Source organism: Lonchura striata, chromosome 15 (assembly GCF_046129695.1).
Source record: "Lonchura striata isolate bLonStr1 chromosome 15, bLonStr1.mat, whole genome shotgun sequence".
Classification (NCBI taxonomy): Eukaryota; Metazoa; Chordata; class Aves; order Passeriformes; family Estrildidae; genus Lonchura; species Lonchura striata.
In genome coordinates, this window is record NC_134617.1 from 5968467 (window position 1) to 5989203 (window position 20737).

The following is a 20737-nucleotide window of genomic DNA, read 5'->3' on the forward strand; positions in this document are numbered from 1 at the left end:
ACCCCCTCTCAGCTTAACACATTTTCAAAGACTGAAACTCTCTCACTGTGGCTCAGATAATGGAGAATAAGATGGGAAAAACATTTATCAACATCCCCAGTGTCTCCAGCCAGCCAGAAAGAAAGAAGGTCTTTAATACAACCCTGGCAAGGGTCAAAATTACCTTTGATAAATCATTCATTCTCCTGGTTCCTGCGAGTTGTTCTTCCAGATCAGTGATGTGAGGCTTACAGTGGATATTTTTCCCCTCTCAGAGCAGGATCACCCAGCTCTGGCAGACACAACCTTGGCTGGCTCCAGCAGCAGAGACAGAGCTAAAAAGGTGCATGCAGTGCAAGCCCCAGCCTGCAGGTCTCAGGAACAGGCAGGGACAGTGCAGGGACAAGCTGCAGTGGGGCAGGATGGGTCCACCCCACCCCTCACCAGAGGGAAGACTGATTTCTCTCTGTGTATCTGAGCAAGCCCAGAATGTTAAACAGCTTCTCTCCCTCCCAGTTCTTCATCAATTTTTTCCTCAAAAAGCCAATTCTCTCTCATGTCAGCCTTCCTTACACTGTTGTCCCAAGGCTCTGTGTGTACCTCAGCTAAAAGCTCCTGAGAGCACATGAAGGCACAGGATTAGATTTCAGCAAGCAATGAACTGAGATTGTGATCAAGATGCTCACATTGTGCAATACACAGTGCTGGGTAGTGATTTACACAAAACCAGTTCCAACTACAGCACAAATCACAACTGTGCCATTTAGGTAATGCCATGCTCTGCTTTAATGGCACTTCTCTCCACAGTACTCTGGTGCCCAAGCTAAAGAAACAACCCAGATCATGGGAAAGTGAATTTCAGGGTAACTAGATAGGAAAAGAAATAAAGAGGGAAATATGTATATGTGGCCTGGAAGCTGATCAGCAAACTTCCAACCTTTTTTCCAGTGTGCCTAAGGGTCCCAAATGTTTATTTCGGGAGAGGAAAAAAAAACAAAATAAACAACAACAACAAAACAAAACAAACAAACAAAAAAAATAATAAAACCAACCAGGAAAAGCCAGAGAGCAATGAGCTATTCCATTTTGCCCAAAAGCTCCCACCATCTGGGCACAAACCCCCTTCATGGAGCTCCTGTACTGCCTTCAGCAACCTCCTCACAGCTCTAGAGACATTCAGCTGCACCAGGGCTCTTCCAGCACAAGAGCCTCTGCCAAGGAAAAACAATTTCCTCGTGTCCTTTCTCTCCCTGTCTGTCACATTCCCAGCAAGGCAGAGCTTGGCCCAGGAGATGCTGCTGTGAGGAAGGAGCTCAGGCAATACCAGAATCAGCAGCTCGGCACCTCACACAGAAGCACTGGGCAAACATGCCCTGCATTCACTGGGAGAGAGGAGACTCAGAGGTGATCAAGGGAAAACATAACTCTGAAGAGAATTCATGAGATGATCTGAAACTGTTTAGGGCTATGTCAAATGTGGGAAGCAGGTGGCATAAATGAAAAAGTTCAGGAAAGGTCAAGCCTTGGAGCAATTGAGTGAGGATCTCTCCATGCAGGGAAGAACCAATCTGAAACACTCTTGGCAGAGGCAGCAGGGAAGAAAAATGAAATAAATAGTTTTGAAGGAATTGGAGAATGGAATTCATCTCATTTTAAGCATCTAGAAATGAAGTGTGTAACCTGGGCCTGTCATCCAGGCTCACTCAACAGCAGAGAGAGAGAAACACATTTTAGAGGGCAAGTAATCCTGGCTACCTGTGAAAATGCCTGTTAGCATGGATAGGGGAACTGGCTCAGGGATGAGGTGAGGAAAATCCCAACCTTAATCACTGCAGAGCTCCTGAGAAGGTGACAAAGATGAATTTAATGAGGTGTCTCCTTGGAGTGGCACCCCACCATGTTTTAACAGAGGCTATGTGGATGTGAGTCTGGCCATGTGCCAGCTTCAGCTAACCAGAAAAACTCAGCAAAAACAAAACAAAATGGTCTTTATTAGCCTTTAAATACCTGGGGGGGTTATTTAAGGGAAAAAAAAAAAAAAGAAAAAATATGGAAAAATACAAGGAAATATGATGAATGCTAATGCAAAAAAATGAAGAAAATACATCATCTTTGATTCCTTGTGCCTGGATCTATAGTTATTTTAGAAGGAGATTGGGTTATGAGGTAAATTTCACTTATTCCTAATAAAAGAAGAATGCTACATTTTTTTGACAAGTGTTCTTCAATAAGCCACCTGGACAGTTCTAGTAACAGGTAATAAAAATGAAATATGATAGGATTTCCAAGAAGATCCCAGCAGTTAACAAGGGAAACAATTTCATAGTTCTTCCCTAGGAGGCACCCAGATTTCCCAGGGATAACAAGAAAGCTTTTATCAGTCCCTTTGCAAGGTGTGGAGGGGAGGTTTGCAAGATGTGGCTTTATACCTGCCCTAGCTGTAGCTTTACTTAAGAAGCAGCAAAGTAAAATCAGAGTACTTGGCTGGATGAAAGCCAGGCCCGTACAGCTCAGCAGCAGTGGGGTGTGCTGGGGATCACAGAAGGAAAGACAGGCTGAGTTTTATTAGGAGCACCACAGGCTCAGCAGCTGCAGCTGTCCTGGGTCTAATTCTTATTTTACCTATATAGACAAACATGATTTTAGCTCTTCTTCACCCATGGACTGAGCCTGGTTGCAGACCCACACTGTTCCAAAGGCAGCCTGGTCTTGCACAGCCCTAACTCCCAGTTTGTTCTCCCCAGATTTACAGTTACAGGGCCTTTACTAGACGCCATGGAAGCTGGCTGTGAAGAAGAAACATACTTGAGATGCTTAAATAAATCATCCTTCTATGTTTTGACTCTACATTAGGGCACCAAGTGAATAAAATGCATCAAATCTGCTATTTCTTCTCCTGGGCCAGGTTCTGTTGGCCTTAGCATTTTGTGTGAGTTTCTCCTTGCTTTCCAGACATGTTTCCCCATCCTAACAGAGCTGCCCCACCACTAAACCCCCAGCACAACGAGACTGCACAGGAGCCAGGGGGACCCTCTCTTTGCTGCTGTCTGCAGCCAACAGAGCAGGAATGCTGGAGAAAGTGGAGTGACTGCAATGCATAAATCATAGGGACAATATTGTCTCTCTTCCCTTTGCACAGATCCCATATATCACCATGACTCAGTGTAGATCTCCCAGTGGGGACTAATTCCAACTTTTAATGCACTTTCCATCTGATTCCTCCGTGACAACAGATGGGTCTCTGTCCTGAGATATTGCATTTTGCAAACAATATATTAAGCACCTGTGTGTTTCAGTACAATTTGGTTTGGGGACCCACTACTAATCCCATTTCAGTGGTTTGAATTGTGCATTTTACCACTGACAAGACAAAACCCCTCCAGTCCAATGGCCATCATCTCTTCTCCTTCCCCTCTACTTTTTCTGGTTATTTCACCAATCTTCCTGGACGTGATAAATCATGTAAATTTAATTTAGAGATTATACCCCTGGCTTTAGAGACAGACAAGGTTAGCTCTCTGCTTGCAGCCTGTAGCTCACTAATCTTATAAAATTCCTCCATTCCCACTTGGCTGGAACTGCTGTTGGGGAGTGGAGGGAAAGCAATATCTATTCTATAAAGTGTTTTGGATTTTTGTTGGACACTTGGAGATGGCATCTTGGCCACTGTCCAAACTCATATTGCTGCATAAGGATAAATCCTGAAGGTTTTCACAAGCCCACTGTATTACAAGCTTTATCTCAGCAGTATGAAGTTGGTGCTACCATTTCCAAACTCTTCCAGTCTCTTCAATCAGTTATAAATTCCATTCAGCTACATTTTTCCAAAGACTGAGCAGCTCCTAAGTCCAGAGAACCTCCTCCCTGTGCATGTTTGCTGCCTCCTTTCTGTATGATTGGAGGCCAACACTCCTTCCCTAAAAACTATCAGATCTGCAGAGGACATGCACGAAATAGGGGAATTCCTGATATATAAAAAAAAAAGGCATAATTCTTTGCCTTTCAGGATTTTTTGGCCCCAGGCTGAGGGTTACAAGCACTGACCAAGCACGTTATCCATGCAATCTTTCCTTCATCTATAAATTCCCTTTCTAAGGAAACGTGTAGCACCAGCAGGGGATTAAAATCAGTTGTTTCATGGGCATCCCAGGCGGTTGTCTTTCATCTCCTTTCCTAATATTTCTGTTAGGCTTGGATAGCTTTTATTGGCTTTTTTTCTCTTTGCTCTTTCTCACGCCTGAGCAGCTCTTGGCTTTGGCAGGCACAGAAACAGCAGTTTTATGACATGCATTTTTTAATGTATCAAAACATGTTCTTTTGATCCATTTTTCAAAAGGCAAGTTCTGCTCGGCAAAGGTTAATAAGCTTCCCACACCAGCTGGATGTAAGAGAGGTCCAGATGTTGCTGAGAATCAAAACTCTCATCTTTAGAAGTCAGCAGGGCAAAGCGAGAACCTTCTCTGGTACTGCCTAAGCCACAAGAAATTGCTGGACCCTCAAAGAGCTGGCCCAGAGTGTTCTTTAGTGTTGAATGTTTGGCACATCTGAGAGAAGTTAAAATGAGGTTATGACAGTTCTATGAGCTCCACAGCAGCTGCCCAGATAATTCACACTGGCAGGTTTCTGCAGTTCTGAGTATCACAGACAGGGAACGTGCTGGAAGCAAATACCTCAGGCAACCAGCACATCACACCCTCCTCGTGTAGCAACTCAGTATTTGCACATCCAGCACTAAAAAGAAATTGTTTCCAGCCCAAAGCCTGTGTTCTCTTTGATGGGTGGCCCTTATGAAAAACAAAAGGTAAGGAAGGAACCAGAGTTTCAGCCAGCACTGACCCCCAGGATCCTCCAGGTGCTGTGGCAGGGCAGTGCCCACTGCAGCTTTGCCAGGACAGCTGAGGTGATCTGCAAGCATGTGGCAAGTTATCCTTGGCCTTTCACACAAACCAAGTCATGTTATAAATTATTTTTCTCAAATTCTTTAGAGCTTTAGTCCATGTTGAAGTCAGCTTGTTCCAAACTTTACAGACAAGAAGGTAAAAATTCTTTTACTTCTTTGCCTTTAATTCAATGAAGAAAATGCTGAATGCATAAAATACATTTTGTTTTACTACTCCCAAAGTGGATTTTTCTGGGATGTATTATGACTTTTTAAAGAACTATTTGAATGTAAAAGGCAGGAGACTTACCAGACAGGACTGGAGGGAGCATCCCATGGATGGAAGAAGGCTAGGGTTGGAGGCAGTAGATAATTTTGCAAATTTTGCACCTTGGTAGATGGCAGAGGAGCACCCAAGGAACTCAGGTCAAGAGCATCAGTAAGAAAGGAAGGATAGAGGGCCTGGAAAGCAAGAGGAGGACATTTCCATTTAAATAACCACATAGCAGATAGGAACTGAACACATAATAAGCTTAGTCAGGGTTTTAAACCAAGCCCAGAACACCAGTTTAGAAACAGAGAATTGTCCATACTGGAAAACATCTTAAATATTCTTAAGTCCAACTCTTAACCCAGTTCTGCTAAGCTGGCCACTGAAACATCTCCCTAAGCATCACATCTTTTAAACACTCCAAGGATGGTGACTCCACCACTTCCTTCAACAGCCAGTGCATGACAAAGTCAGCTCCTGGCATCTTCTCAGTGCACAGGGCACAGCACCACTGATCCAGATGCTCCCTGAACTAGGCTAATCCCAGATTTGTTTCAGAAAAGTTTTATGGATGTTGCAGTTCATTTATTAACATGGGAAGGATGATGCAAAAATCCCAAAGTCAGGAGAGACTGGACAGACAAAGGTGCATGATTTGCCAAGCTTGCCCAGAAATCAACACGACCATTTTTATCACAGCACATCACAATTTTTCATGGTAGAGATCAGAAATAAGTCAGTTTTACAGCAGGATTGCTCTCAGCTTCTGCTTTTTCAGAGCAGCTGATGTCTCACAGAATCCTTTGGAAAACCACTCAGCCTTGCAGCCATCCCTGCTTCTCCTGCCTCCCACACTCCTCCCTTTTCCAGGAGGGAAAGTCAAGGAGTCGAGTTGTGTTCTCTTGCCTGGACTTCACACTCAGCTCCCAGCAGCTGCAGTGGTGGCACCACGAGGGAAGCTGAGCAGCACCTGGAAGGTGGCAGCAAACTGGAAGGACAGGGCTGGGAGAGCCCTGGGCTCAAGAGGGGACAGCAGAATTCTCACATGATGACTCTGTTGTTGTACAAGGAAAATAATATCTCTTCTCCTAACATTGAGTCTTTCTATTGGCTTCAGTGTTAATAAAAATGTTTAGAATCAAACCAAACCAGCCCTGCTGCAAAACCCTATGTTTTTTAATACAGAGGACAAATCAAAGGAAAGGTTTCTACAAAGAAAATAACAGAAAACCGTGAAGCCATCCTTTACAAAAATATTGAAAAGAAGAAAATTAATCATATTAAACATCAAAAATTACTTTTAGATCCCACACAGAGAGGCTACCATGACATCAGCTCTGAAGATATCCACAAAGCAAAGCTAATGTTATCCTGCCACATTGTATTCCAAGGAATACTTGCACAGACTGATACAGAAGAAGGGGGAATAACATAAGCAAAAAATAAATTCCTTACCTAAAAGCCACTTCACATAAAAATATAATCTTAAAACTAACCTGTATTAATTTTTAAGTGGAATTTTAAATAGATAACTTAAAAAATCTGGCATAAGTCTGCCTCCTTCCAGATTAGCATTTAGAGACTTTCACCTATGAAAAAGGTTCCATTTTGAGGAGCAGTCCTGACACCAATGAAGCTGAATAAGGATAAATTTAAATTAGTCAGAAAAGCATCATGCTTAGATGAGAACAAGGTCCTCCCAGGAGGTGGTGTTTAACAGCCTCTGTGATTGCTGCAGGAAGGACACTGCTCTGCCTTGTTCTCTATAGGAAAGTCAATAGCCTGGAGAAAGATAGATTATTGTTCATCACATCTAGAAGAGCTTTTATTAAAAAAAATCATATTCACAGGGTATTTGAGGGCAAGCTGATAGTTTTAATTTCTCCTCTAGCTCATTTCCAGTTTTTGGGAAAGCTGGTAAGAGAACAGAATTGTCTGCGTGGATGCATGAAAGTCACAGAGCAAAGGAAAGGGACAGCAGCTCTCCCACACCATGTCTTGAAACCACTCAGCCTTCCCAAAAACAGCCTCAAGCAGAACCCTCACACAGCCACAGCTCCTCCATGGATGGGAACAGAGCTTGTTTTAGGGCAAAACCCTCACAAGCCATGCTCACTTTAGAATTGGGTGCCCAGTGATTCACAGAAAGCAGCAGGCGAAGGTGCCAATCCTTCATGCTACTCATCCCTTCCCAAGAGCTCCTTTAATTCCCCTCCAAAGAGGCACCAGAGGATTTTTTTTGGCAGACCTCTCCCAGCACAGCAGTTTCTCCTGAGCCTGAAGCCCTCCTGGGAACCAAGAGTGATGCTCTGGACCAGGGGCAGGAGAGCACAAAGAGCCAGGCAGGGGCTCAGTACAACAGCAACAAGCAGGTGTTGGGCAAGGAAAGGCAAAAAAGCTACATAAAGAAGAAATCACCTGCATTTTGATTATATTTTTCACCAAACTTGCTGGATTTAATTATTTGTTCCATTTAAGGGTGCACTGTCCAGGTACAAGCTCCCTGGAGAAGAACTTGTACTGTTAAGATGCTCAAGTCTGTATGAGGTTACTTAGAAGCCAGTAATTGTCACCCCAATCTGTTTTGTATCCTAAACAAAAAGAGTGATGTAAAAAAACAGTGCTTAAGGTGCCTGCAAATGTTTTATTCACAGGAAAAACAAATTGCTGTAGGAAATGAGGGACAAACATGCATATGTAGCAAAGCCTAGCTCAGAGCTGTGATAATTCTAAAAGCTACTAATTACCTGAACACTCAAAAAAATCCATTTCTATAGTGGCTTCTGCCCTTATGAACAGTCATAAATTGAACCTCAAAGTTTAATAGAGGAGAAAATTTTACATATTTTTATTGCTAGAGGTGCTGAGGCACAGAGAAGTGAAATGATCACCATCTTTTCTTGGTGTTCTCTCCCTTCCTTCCTCTCCACAACATGGTGAGGGGACAGGAAAGCCCTTCCCAGGGAGGCTGTGCCTCTGGATCAGTGCAGAATCAGTGAGGCAGAGATGTGATGCACTGAGCACAACCAGGAGTCCCACAGGGCAGCACTGAAAGGGACACAGATGCCAGGGACAAAGCTCTACATATGGGAACACACAGAAATTCTGCACAGGGCAATAAATACGAGGCATTCTCTACCCTGGAACACCCTGGAGACTCAGTGTCTCAGGAAGAACATGTCCTGTTTCTGCTTTGCATGCTGGATAACTTGTGAGCAGTTCTGAGAACATGATTAATTCCCTGGATCCTGATTTTCTGTGTGAGACTCCACGAGTGGTATTTGCCTCCCAGCCAGGGCACTGCTTCGGAGTTCTTCTGCTTAAGCAGAGTAAGGAATAAATATTTTCATTAAAATTATTATATATTCTCTCTCTGTGTGTGTGAGTCCTCACCTCCAGGTTCCCTGACAGCCTCCCAGAAGGAATGCTGCATCTGTGGCAGCAGCACCACATCTCTGTGCAGGCAAGAACCAATTCCTACACTGTTAACTCCTGAGGCAGGATAATCCTCACAAACTCCATTTTTCTCCACTCTGAGAGAAATTCATTTGGCTGGCCTTTTCCTAGCAAATATTTAGCAACCCCTGTGCACATATTTAGAAAGAATTCCTCCCAAATCACTCAACCAAAAGTGATTTCCCCCGAGGAGGGTGAGAGAACAAACACGTGCCAGCTGTGAGCCATGCTGTTCACTGCACTCGGGCACCACAGAGCTGCAAGCAGCACAGGAATCGAGGTGGGACACAATTACCCATCCACATTAAATTAATTTTCACTCTGTTTTCCTATCAGGCTCACCACTGCAAAAACAGGAGGGATGAGGTTCCATGGAGGTGGTTTACAAGGTGAGAGAGGATGGCAGAACAAGGTAAAGAGAAGTACTAAAAAGCAGTTTTGTTGTTGAATGTTCATCTTTGCTCTCTTTCAAAACTTTTGTATAGCGTTGGCTTTGTAGGAGAATTTCTGGTTATGGCTGTGAAAATATTCCTGCTACTTTTTTGTATCTACTTTGTGAGAGTTCAGCTAGTCTCAGACAACATTGACTGCAATCTTTTCATCTCAACAGATTGACTGTGGGAAAGCTATTGACACAAAACTGATTTCTATGTTTCAGTAATATTACACCAATTTAAATGAAAAAACCCCACTGGATCTTTTGGTTATTTGTACTTCTGGATTTTTTATTTTTATTTTATCTTGGAATGCTGACAGTTCACTACCATTTTTCTATTTGCACAGGGACATATTGTGAAATCAATCACAAATAAAATTTTTGTTGAAGATGATGATTTGGGAAAAATCAGGAGGTTGGATTAAAATATTGGCTTATTGTAAACCAAAATTACAATGAAACAAATTCAGAATTGGAAACAACATGGATTAATATAGAAATAGTAAGAAAACCTTGTTAAAATATTATAACTTCAAAATGCCTAATTTACTACAAGAAAGAATTTCAGAAGTTATTTCATAGGAATAAAGGAGAAAACAATGAAATGTCAACACTCCCTATGAAAATGACATACTGAAATCATCCATCTCTCCCTTAACGCGTGATAACAAGGGAGGGAAGATGCACGTTAGGGCACTGGCCTGGAATATAGAACATTTCTGTTCAAATTCCTAAATGGACAAAGATTTCTGGCTAGACTGTTGGCTTTTCTGTGTCTCAGTCACCAAAGTGGTGAAATGCAGTAAGAAAACACCCCATCTATTCACTGACACAGTTACTATGATAATAAGGTGGCATATAAATTCCTTGGATTTAAGGCAGCTCCTTCTAGCCACTCTCACCTGCTCCGAACAGCACAATGTTCACTGATAATAATCACAGGCTGAGGTTGCCTGAGCTGCCTGGGGGATTTGGGTGCCCAGGGGAACTGGCAGCTCTGAAGATCTCCACCCATGGGTTTTCCTGCTCCTCTGATTGATTTCTGCCACCACCCCAACAGCACTGCAGGTGCAGGCATGCAGAACAGCAGGGATATTTACAGTGATAACATCTTCATGCAAGCGAGGCAGGGAATCCCGTTGGGCCAGAGGCTTTACAAGCAGCACTAAATAAAGAACATCCTGTACAAAACAAGCCCTCTGCAGTTCTGGGACACACCTTTGAGTAGGGACAATTCCCCAGCACCACTGTGCAGAAAATCTGACATTTGAAACATTTCAAGAGTCACACAGATCCAAGAGCCTGCTCACAGAACATTCCTCTGCAGCTACAAAAGTAACTTCTTCCTGCTCCTTTCCAAAAATCAAATCTCAATCAAAATTCTCTATGCAGAAATATCCCTTCCTAGGTTATCACCTTCCTAGGGCAGCATCTTCTCCTCCTCAACAACAGAATTGTTGATGTTGCTTTTGTGGCTGGTAAATAAATCAGCTGCTGTCAGGTCAGATAGGATTTTCTATCAGGTGGAGGTGCAGAGTTTTCTAGTGAAGAGCAGCAGTGTGGCAGAGGAAAGGAGTCACAGCACTCTTATTTGTTGTGTTTCTGTTGTATTTGCTATATTTCTATTGAATTTCCTACAATAAAGGAATGAGGGAAAGACACCCAGAGGTCAAGTGGAGAAAGTATTGCTGTGCCTTGGGTTTTATTCTGACCCCTTGGTCCTCCTTCCCTAAACTCAGAGGCTGCAGACAGAGCAGAATTCCTCCCAGCAGCTCAGCAGGGAGCTGCTGAGGGGGACCAGCAGCACATCCCCAGCTGAGACAGAGATTTTTCACTTTTCAGGTGCCTGGAACCTGGCTCAAATATTTAGCAGGCTTCAGTGGGTTTTATTCTGTATTTCCTTTCACACAGGAGCACTGAATAAACCTGATTTTCAATATACAGCAGAAATGGCCTCAGTCCTGCTACAAGGAGATGAAATGCCTTTGTTGTTGTATCCAGGATTCCTTTGTTCCAGTAAGGAAGGAACAGCAAGCTTAATTAAATGCATTAATAATCACAAGGTAGTTAAATATCTATTGGCCATTAAAATACAGAATGCAACAGAAGCCTAAATAATTACTGAATTATAAACATAAAGGTATGCATCAGAATAGGTAAAGTATTTACTGTTAAAAGGTGGCAATTTTTTTCTGGAAATTGCCCCTGCTTCATATTTTTCTGTTTTTTTTCTTTTCATTGGGATTTCTATGGACTTTGGCCAAAACAATTTTCAAAGTTCTAGTTTTGAATTATTATTGCTGTTATGCTGTATTTCATACATCTTATTTCTGAAAACAATCCCTGTTAAAATAGCATTTGTTTTGCTGAAAATTTTGAGAATATTCCACCAAATTTCTCAGAATATATCACCAAAATCTAATTCTAACAATTCATATAATTTTTAAATCCCAAAAAAACCCCAAACAAAAAACAACCCCAAAACCTCAAACAACCAACCAGCACATTGGCATTTTGAGTGATTTTTCGAACAGAGAATAAAAAAATACTGGCCTGGTATTGACCTCTTCTAGCTATCTGCAAGCAAGCACACTGTGGAAATGCCAGTACACACTTCGTCCCAAAATGCTCCTTTACCACATGTCCAGGTTGGTTGAGGACACTTTTCCTCCTAAGAGGAGGAATTTGCTTGGTCTGGGTGTCCCCAGGTCACCCCAGAGAGAGCTCTCCATCCCTGGGGGGGTTTGAACAAGACAGAGTTGGAGCAGTGGTTTAACAGCCCCAGTCCAGGCAGAAATCCCATTCACCCCCTTTCATTTTTGTGCTTTAAATTACTTATTATCCTTTACTGATTTTTGGTGAATTTGTTATTTGTAAGGATGTATTCCCATTTTAAAGTAGAGTATAAATAACACCCTATCAGAAGGGGTTAATAAGGCAAAAGAATATTTAAAAGACTTGATAAAAGCTACACAACATGTCGTGATTTCTGATCCACTATCAGCTGATCTAACCACTCATGTTCAGTGCCTCTGAAATACCAAACAAACCTTGAAATTAAAAATCCCCTGTGCCCTACCTTTTGTACACTGAAGAAATCAAAGGATCCCAACCGGGGCTTAATTCCTTACTGATAAAGGAAAATTGCTTTTATTAAAAAAATATTTTTGAAGGGAAAAAAGTCCTGTATTTGGTATGAGAAATTAAAAAAAAAAAAAGTTAGCATAGATGTTGTGATTTAGCTAAAAATATACTGGCTCATAAAAGGTACAAGCTTGGCATTGTTCCTTCAAAAGTTAAATATTTTTGTCCCAGGGAGGAAAAATAAAATTACAATCTAAGAACATTTTGATCCCAAGGTTAGTTCTAAAGTAGCTTGAAATTTAAGCCATATAACAGCAATAAATTTCCAAGGCTGTAAAGCATCTAAAATGGAAACTTGAAATATGACTAAACTTCCCATCACCTGGGTAGTCCAGCCTCTTTTTGACATTGTGGTTTTCCACTTCCATCAGACTGGCCAGCTCTGTGTCCAGCCTGGTCCAGGCATGAGGAACTCACATCCAGCCTCACACGGTGATGTTGTTTCCCTGCACCTCACTTCATGCAGGAGCCCCATGTGGTGATTGTTGTAGCCAAACCTGGCTGATTTGAGGGCTGACTTTTACTGAGGTGCACTGAAGTTGGGCAGGATGCTCAGGTAAACAAAAATACCCTTTTTTTACATGGAAATCCCCTCACTGGTATCTTCTTGAATCAAATGAAATGGAAAATTTATTAAAAATAAAATTAATAAGGTAAATAATCTGAAGGTGGCAACAAATACAGATCTCCATCATCCATCTCCTGATGTCCAAACAAAATCAGCTACCAGCTGAATCTGCTCTGTGAGCTCCACCTTCCATGCCCCCACTGATGGCTGACAGAGTTTTATTTGCCCACATTTCCCCTAACTTCACCTCACTCACAACTTTGAGTGAGGCAGGACTCCTCAAATTCCTGAGCTGATTTTCACTTTGAGCCTTCAGTTCCATCAGTCTGAGTCACTGGGGCTGGGCTTGGTGCACCTGAGTGACAGAGAGCTGGCAAGGACAAGGCTGCAGAAACAGCAGATCAAGCTGAATTTATTGGGAGGGAAAGGGAATACCACCAAGCTGAGAAAATTCAGGCAAGGAGCTCAGAGGCTGGCAGTACAATAAGCAAGGAAAAAGCAAGCAGAATGGTGAAAATGTTTCACAGGTGCCAGGGAAAGAGAATTATCTGGTCCTGAGACAGCCCTTCCACAGCCCTGCTTGATGTGTGATGGGATTTAGCATGAACTTTCAGCCATTCCAAGAGCAGCTTTGGGATATCCTAAGAAAGTTTCATGATACCAAAGGTTATTGAAAGAACTACTTAGCACTTCCACACACCTCAAGATTGCACAGCAAAATGCCCAATTGAACTGTAGACAAGGGAAGGAAACTTACTACAAAATTCAGTGTATTTTTTGATCAGCATGGATGTATAAATATCATGAAAATTTGTATGAAGACATTGGCAACATCTTTCCCAGTTATGATTCCTCCATCCAAGTTCAGGAGATCTGTCATCCTGTCCATTTGACAAGTCTGCAGCTTGCTTGTAAACCAGGGTGTGTTTGTGATGTGTTACAACTGGAAATCAAAACCATAAATCCCCTGTGCTGACCATCTCAGCTGAACCCCCAAGCAAGTCAAAATGCAGGCTCACCACAGAGCCCACAAAGCTAAGGGCACTATTAACTTGCATAAAAAGAATTAATACTGAAACAAACAAAGAAATCTGGTTGAGCTATGTAGTGTTGAAATATTAATATTGTTGGCAAAGAGAGTACATGAACCTATTATTTTGCAAAGTGTGGCTGGATATAGTGAAGGCAAACACTGAATAAGAAAGGAGAAAATCCAGTTCTTTAACTGGATTTTCTGATGCCTGTAGCCAGACACACAGATAGTTTATTCTATTTTGCTTCTATAGCTGGAACGGATTTAGTATTAAAACTTCCTAAGAGGTTTTTTTAAGTATAGGGAAAATGTATTTTAAACCTAGGTGATTTCATTTCCAGTGATGAAGCCACATCTATTGAGCTGAGAAGTAGGTGACATCAGCGGGAAGAAATTTGACTGTGGGATCTACAGAGAGTAAATTCTGGGATAATTATTCTGAATTAACTTACAACAGTAATGCCAAGAAAGTTTGAATAGAGACCCTCAAACTAAACTGGTATTAAACAGAGTAGTTCCACATCACTGCCATCACAGACACTCTTTTCCATGCACATCCTCCTGCCTGTACTCCTTGCACATAAAACCTTACATAAAGGGATTTCTGCAGAGTGTCCAAGATATAAGGCATATTCATCCTTCCATTCCCTGTTTTTTGATAACTAAATTCCTGTAGAGGAGAGAAAACATCACCTGCAGAAGAAGAAAAAGCAGAAATCTCATTATGCAATCAGTGAAAAAAGTCTGGTTCCATGCAGCAGAGCCCTAACAACTGCATAGAGTTAAATACTGCTCAGCATCTCAGCGAGTGCAAGCACTAAATTCATTGGATGAGCCCTTTAATTTAAAAAGAATTAATGAAAGACAACAACTAACATTACAGTTAGGCATGGCTTAGCAGGTTATCAGTGATGTGAGCCGCATCCTTTAGGTAGGCACTGAAACCCTCAAACATCAGACAGTAACAGCACTGTTTTCTTCCATGCCTGGTGCTGCACTGGGATTCAATTCCCCCTTCTGCCTAAGGGTGCTTGTATTTACATTTCTAGAGAGCTCTCAAGCCATCAAATAAGCCACAATTCCCCAGGGTTGTTGCCCACCAGATGTGGTATTTTGGCTGCTCAGAACCTGCAGGACTGGGGTGAGGAGATGCTCTTTCCCTTGCTGAATATCGATTACACACAAAGTAGAACTACTGAAGCAGGAATTCTGCCTTCATGCACACACACAAACCCCTGCCTGCAACTTCATTGCCAGGGAAATGTTCTGTGAAACAATTAAAGCAGGTTTGAACCCAGTCAGGCAGAGGAAAGATTAAACTTAAGTCACTCAAAACACTGAGAGCGGGGAATTAACAAAAACTGCTTTTTAAAGTCATCTCCTACAACCATGAAGATAAATCCTCAAGTAATTACATAATGATCAAAGGTGCATTTCATTTTTTGCCTTTTTCTTACAATGACAGTGAACAAAAGAGGATTTTTGTCACAAATAGAATTTTGTAAATTTGCATAAGTCTGAGGAGTATTCAGCTCTCTGACCACAAGGATTTGGTATTTGCTCCTACAGAACAGATGAAAGCTAGCTATGTCTATATTCACTTCCATACACGTATTTTCATTGTTTGCTGGTCAAAGACAATCCTGGCATGGCTGGACCTGCAGACTGTCTCTCTGGGACCATCTGGGTGTTGGTACCCCAGCAGCAAAGAAGACAGGCTGGGAAATCCCAGGGACCTGAGATCCACTCCAGCTGGGAGATGGAGATCCCAGCCCACGATCCTGCCACACGGTGGCTGGGTCCTTTCTGCTGCTCACCCTTACTCAGGCTAGAAGCCCACAAAGGAATCTGAGCCAGTTTTAAGTCTCAGATAAAAACAAAATGGACATATTGGATTTTGGGAGGTACAAAGAGCATCTGTGGCCTCTGCTGTTTGAATGCAGGGTACCTATATCCCTCATTTTCACCGTGACAGAGAGGTAAACGGAGTTCCTCCTTCCCTTACACGGGGAAATATAAAGCAGAAAATTACAGTTATTACAACTGCCTCTTGTTTGAAACAAAGTTCAAAGACTTGTCTTCTTTAATCAATCTTCCAGCAGAATAATAGGGCTGCAAATTTCACTTTTCATGGAACTAAAGCACTTGGGCTGAATCAGTTCTTCCCCTTTGTTCCCCCTTCCCCAAGCAGACCAGGAGCTCAGATGAGGAAGTTAACTGGGCTGCCATAGCAGCCATTCCACATTCTCTGAGGAAAGCAAAAGGCAAGAAGGTAATAAAACATCCTGGCTCCAATGCCATGTGCTGGCGAAGCACTTTGGGCAGTCAGATATAATGAATATTCAGCAATCTCTGGCTATTGTGGAATAGCAAAGTGCCTCTGTCAGGGGAGCCATTTCTGTGGCTGAGGTGAGAAAATAATAGATGTCCACTTGGCAGAGGTAGCCACAGACACGTCAGCTCAGAGCCCACAGATCTCCCTGGGTAAGTCTGGCTGGAGATTATTAATAAGTCCATTAATGAACCTGGTTCCACTGCAACAGAATGGGGAGGGAGCTTTTAGCAAGTGTGTTGCAAGTAACACTTGAAATTAAATTCTCAAGCAAAAAAAAAAAAATATTTTTTTATAAAAGGAAGATAAAAAGGAAATGAACAGTCACAGAAATCAGAGTAAGAGGAGAGACTCACTCAATTATATTGTGCTATTGAACAGCATCCACAAGCATGCACAGAAATGTCTTTTTTCTGCCAAAGACACAGTCACAGACACCAAAGAGCTTCACAAATGCACAAACAAAAAGATAGATTCAGAAGCATTGCTGGAATGAAGGCATCAAAAATGTGTAATTTCTTTCACTCTCTTCACAATAGTCCAGACATAATTTAGTCTGGATTTCTTCCAGTTCAGATTCACTAATGATACCATGGACTTTAAATGGCCCCTCAAACACCAAGAATAATGGATAGCATGAGACCAAGTCAAAAGGAACATTTTGAAAACTGTGTCAAATATAAGGGCAGGTTTTAGACAATCTTGGGAATTTTCTGAAGTTTAAAACAATCACACAAGTGTAACAAAATGCCGTCAAAAGCAAACACCTCTAAAAATGTCAAGAATCAAATTTATTCTTTTGGTTGTCATGATTTAATCCTCTACACTCATTTTATCCCTATTTTTATGAGGTGCACAAGTGCCACCCCCCCCCCCCCACCCAAAAAAAAGTACTTATGTAGCTGTGGATGGCCCAAAGCACACGGTGATGGCTCATACATGAGGGGAGACTGAAGACAATCTGTTTATCTGTCTCTGATGGGCTGCAGTAGGAGCTTGATTAGAAAATTACAACTGACACAGCATTTGGCAAAAGTTTCTAGCTCAGGGTCCTGTCTCTGGCAGCCAAAGCAGACAAGACATATCTAATTCTACAGAAAATTAAAATGTTTAGAACTCAGCCACCTTTTCCTCCTCTACACAATCACATCATCAGTGCAGATCTCTTATCTTCCCCCTCTGTCCCTGATTCCTTTGCATGGTGACCCCATGGCAGCTTTGCTTGTGCCACTGCAAGGCTCCTGGTGTTGGATCACCCTCTCTCATTTCTGGATTCCTGTCCTGAGCTACAAAACCTGTGTTTTCCAGAGGGTGACAAGCCCATTTGCTATGTGACATAGCCTGTCTGGATGCTTGGCCCAGTAGGTGCAAGAGCAAAAATGAAAGTCTGATAACATTCATCTCTACTGAAGTTCAGCACCCAATTTCTCTTCTAGTTTGTGAAACCATCTCATAACATGAGAGTTTCAGCCTTGCTTGTTTTGCACTGAGTTTTTTTTCCTGCTCTTCCTTTCTTTCTGTATAAATCAGCTCTTAACCCCGTTTTCCCTGAAGGAAATATAAGAAAGCACCGAGTCATGCTGTGCTTTGCTAGAGAAAGGCATTTTCTGCATTATTCTCCTGTCAGTTTTCAAGCTTTGCACAGGAACTGGACCAACATAAACGATTCTTTCATCAGCTCAGGTACATCCCCAGAGGCTGGGCTATTTGTAGAGTTAAAGAGAGCCATTATCAATAAGAAACTTGTCTCCCTTCCCCCTCACTGTACTCTCAGACCATATCTGGAAACAACTCGGTGCTGCAGAGAGACATGACTTCGGAGAGTAAACTGATTAGAAGTGAAAGGAGTTTTGTGTTAAATCAGAGTTGGAAAAGAGGGAAAGGGAGAGGGTGGAAGCAGCTGTGGGATTCTCCTGGGACTGCACACAGGGACATCTGAGCTAGTGCTGTGCCCAGCCCTGCAGCTGTGCCTCTGCAGAGTGCCAGGTGAGCTCCACCATGCAGCAATCCACCCTGCCAAGCCCAGCAGCTCCCCGAGGCACAGATGTCCCCAAACACAGAGATGTGTCCACCACATGCAAAGTGGATCCCATCAATGTTACGTGGCTAAGAAGCAGAGACAGAAAGCTTTGGTTTGCTTTTACATTTGCTGGGCTGTGAGATATGCTGAGAAAGGAGGACTGAACTGCCAGCCCAAGGTGCTGGACTAACACCAGAGTTCAGCAATGCACTGTGGAAGGGTGCCCATCTCTCCAACCTGGAAGTACCAGGGATGTGCAAAGAATGGCATTTTCTCTGCCCCAGCACCACCTGGGTAGCAAAGAGACAGTTCCACTGAAGTATTCTTGGGCAGGACAAACTTCATCACTGCCACATGCCACGCTGCAGGTACAACCTTTCCTGTCCTACACAGCAGAGGATTAAAAACTGAACACAACGAGGAGAGTTCCAAGCATGTGCAAGGGAACTCAGTGAGGACATGGGACACCTCTTTGTGCTGCCTGAGAAGCTTTTTGTTACCAGAACCTGTGCTTGTAGAGCCATGAGAACTCAGATAATGCCTGCATGGCTTTGTCACACAGTCCCACCTGCCACAAGGCTCGTGGGCCCTTAGGATGGCACCATAACCACAGGCTGGCACAGAGCAGCCCTGGGAATGCAGCAGCCAAACTGCTGCAGAGTGTCTGACAGCTCCAAAGATCCAAGCAAGTTAATTTAAGGCTGACTGTGCTGCAGCAGGGATACACCCAGAGAAACAGCACCACCTGGGAGGACAGGGAAAGGTGAAGGAGCTGTCTCTCTCAGAATTCACACACAAATACTTGAAAAGAGGGCAAAAAAAAAAGTATGGGACTGCATGTTGTTGATTTTTCTGCAGGCTACACATGAACTTCATCTTCTGTCAAATCTTGGAGGCTCAAATGTAACCTCTCCTTTCTCCAGATGGAGGAGGAAGAAGGAGCAAGGAGGAGTGATAGTGGCAAAGTCAGGTTTGAACATGTGCAACTAGGACAGAGCAAGAAAATCAGTCAGAGAAACCAGTGGTGGCAGAGTGCCACAGGCAGCACCAAATCTTTGGGGGACTCTTTTATAGTGTTTTTTATGCCAGCAAGAAGCTGTCAGGTCAACAGCCCACACCTGGCTTAGAGCTTTGAGGGATGTTATACACTGCCAAGCCATAGCAAGAGGAGATGTGCAACAGGGTAACAGAGCCAGACAAGAGCTCTCACTGAGACTCTGTTCCTTGTGAAATCAAACACTTGGATGATGAAGGACAAAGCTGGGAATGGGCTATCAGGCATGGTGGAACAAGCAGTTCAACAGTTCCATGGGGAATTCCACCAAACCTCTCTTCCATATCCAACCCCTGTTCCTCTCTAAAACCCTCAGAGCCATAAGACTGGGGGAGACTGCAATGAGGCAAATTTCTGTAAATTAATCCCTTCTTACCAGTCCTGCTGAGAGGCCATATCTAGGGAAGTGCCAATTCACTATGAAGGTTCAACTGACAGAGAACTTCTTCCAAATTCACTTCCATGGGATAGTGGAAGAGAGACCAGGAAGGCACCCAGGAGGAACAATAGGCCCCTAGGCACACTAGGAGGAGCAATAATGTTTATGAGCTGTTTATTTCCCTGTTACACACACTGCCCAGTTAAAGCAGTGGTTTGGTCAATCACTTGAAGCTGTGGCACTCTCTTCAGCAGAAATTTGCTCCAGGCCCATAAGGCTCCTCTGAGGGATGTGAGTGATGGAGGAGACTGTGAGGGTGCTGCTGTGGGGTCCTGTGGAAGGAATTCAGCTGTGACAGTAACAGGAGCTGTACAGATGGAATACACAGAGCTAATTGAGTCATCTTATGGATATTTCTGTGGTCCATAAAGGAGCACAAAGCTCTAGTGATGGTGTCAAATGAGGTCACAGTGCCAGAGACAGCAGCACAACAATTCTGGCCTCTTCCAGTCATCAGTGATCGAATGAGTGTCTGGCACTTCTCAGGAAGCTGAGCTTTAATAGGTCAGGAGAGAACTCTCCATCCTGCTGAACAGAGACATTCCCTTCCCGCTGTGCAGATCAGTGTGACAGCTGGTGACAAGTTATCCCTCTCCTCTCCAAACACTCCAGCAGGGCAACCTCATCTTGTGGGTGGCATTCCTGCCTGTGGCAGGGGGGTTGGAATTGGCTGATCCTTAAGGTCCCTTCCAACCCAAACCATTCTGTGAAATACCTGAGCAGCCAAGCACTGAGCAGAGCAGAAAGGAGAGAGCTCAGCAGGAGTGTGACATTTACCATTTTAGCAATGAAAAAGGGAAATTGTTCACCATCTCTCACAGCATTCAAAGTGACATCAAATGGACTAACAAGTGGCAGGTTCAGAGCAGACCAGAAGAGAAGCTCCACACAGCACTTTGTTACGCCGTGGAACTGCTTGCCACAGGAGGTTCAGGATGCCAAATACTTACCAGGATTCAGAACGCAGCTGGAGAAGTTCAGGGGAGAAAACATCCATCAAGACAAGGATATTAAGTGTAATTTAAGCAGCTGCTGAGCTGCAAACTGCTGGAAACTCTTGCCTTGTTCTTCCAACTCTCCCATGAGTACCCACTTCTGATATTGTTGGAGACAAGCATTTCACAGC

General features: G+C 43.1%; 1 long non-coding RNA gene across 1 annotated transcript in view; it reads right to left on the reverse strand.

Moving 5' to 3' along the window:
- The window catches only part of LOC110482732 (uncharacterized), a 69975-nt gene that overhangs the window by 34355 nt on the left and 14883 nt on the right, over window positions 1-20737 (reverse strand). Inside the window, exon 2 of the long non-coding RNA XR_002467449.1 lies at window positions 5169-5320. This is a non-coding gene — a long non-coding RNA (uncharacterized LOC110482732). The remainder of the gene's footprint in view (window positions 1-5168; window positions 5321-20737) is intronic.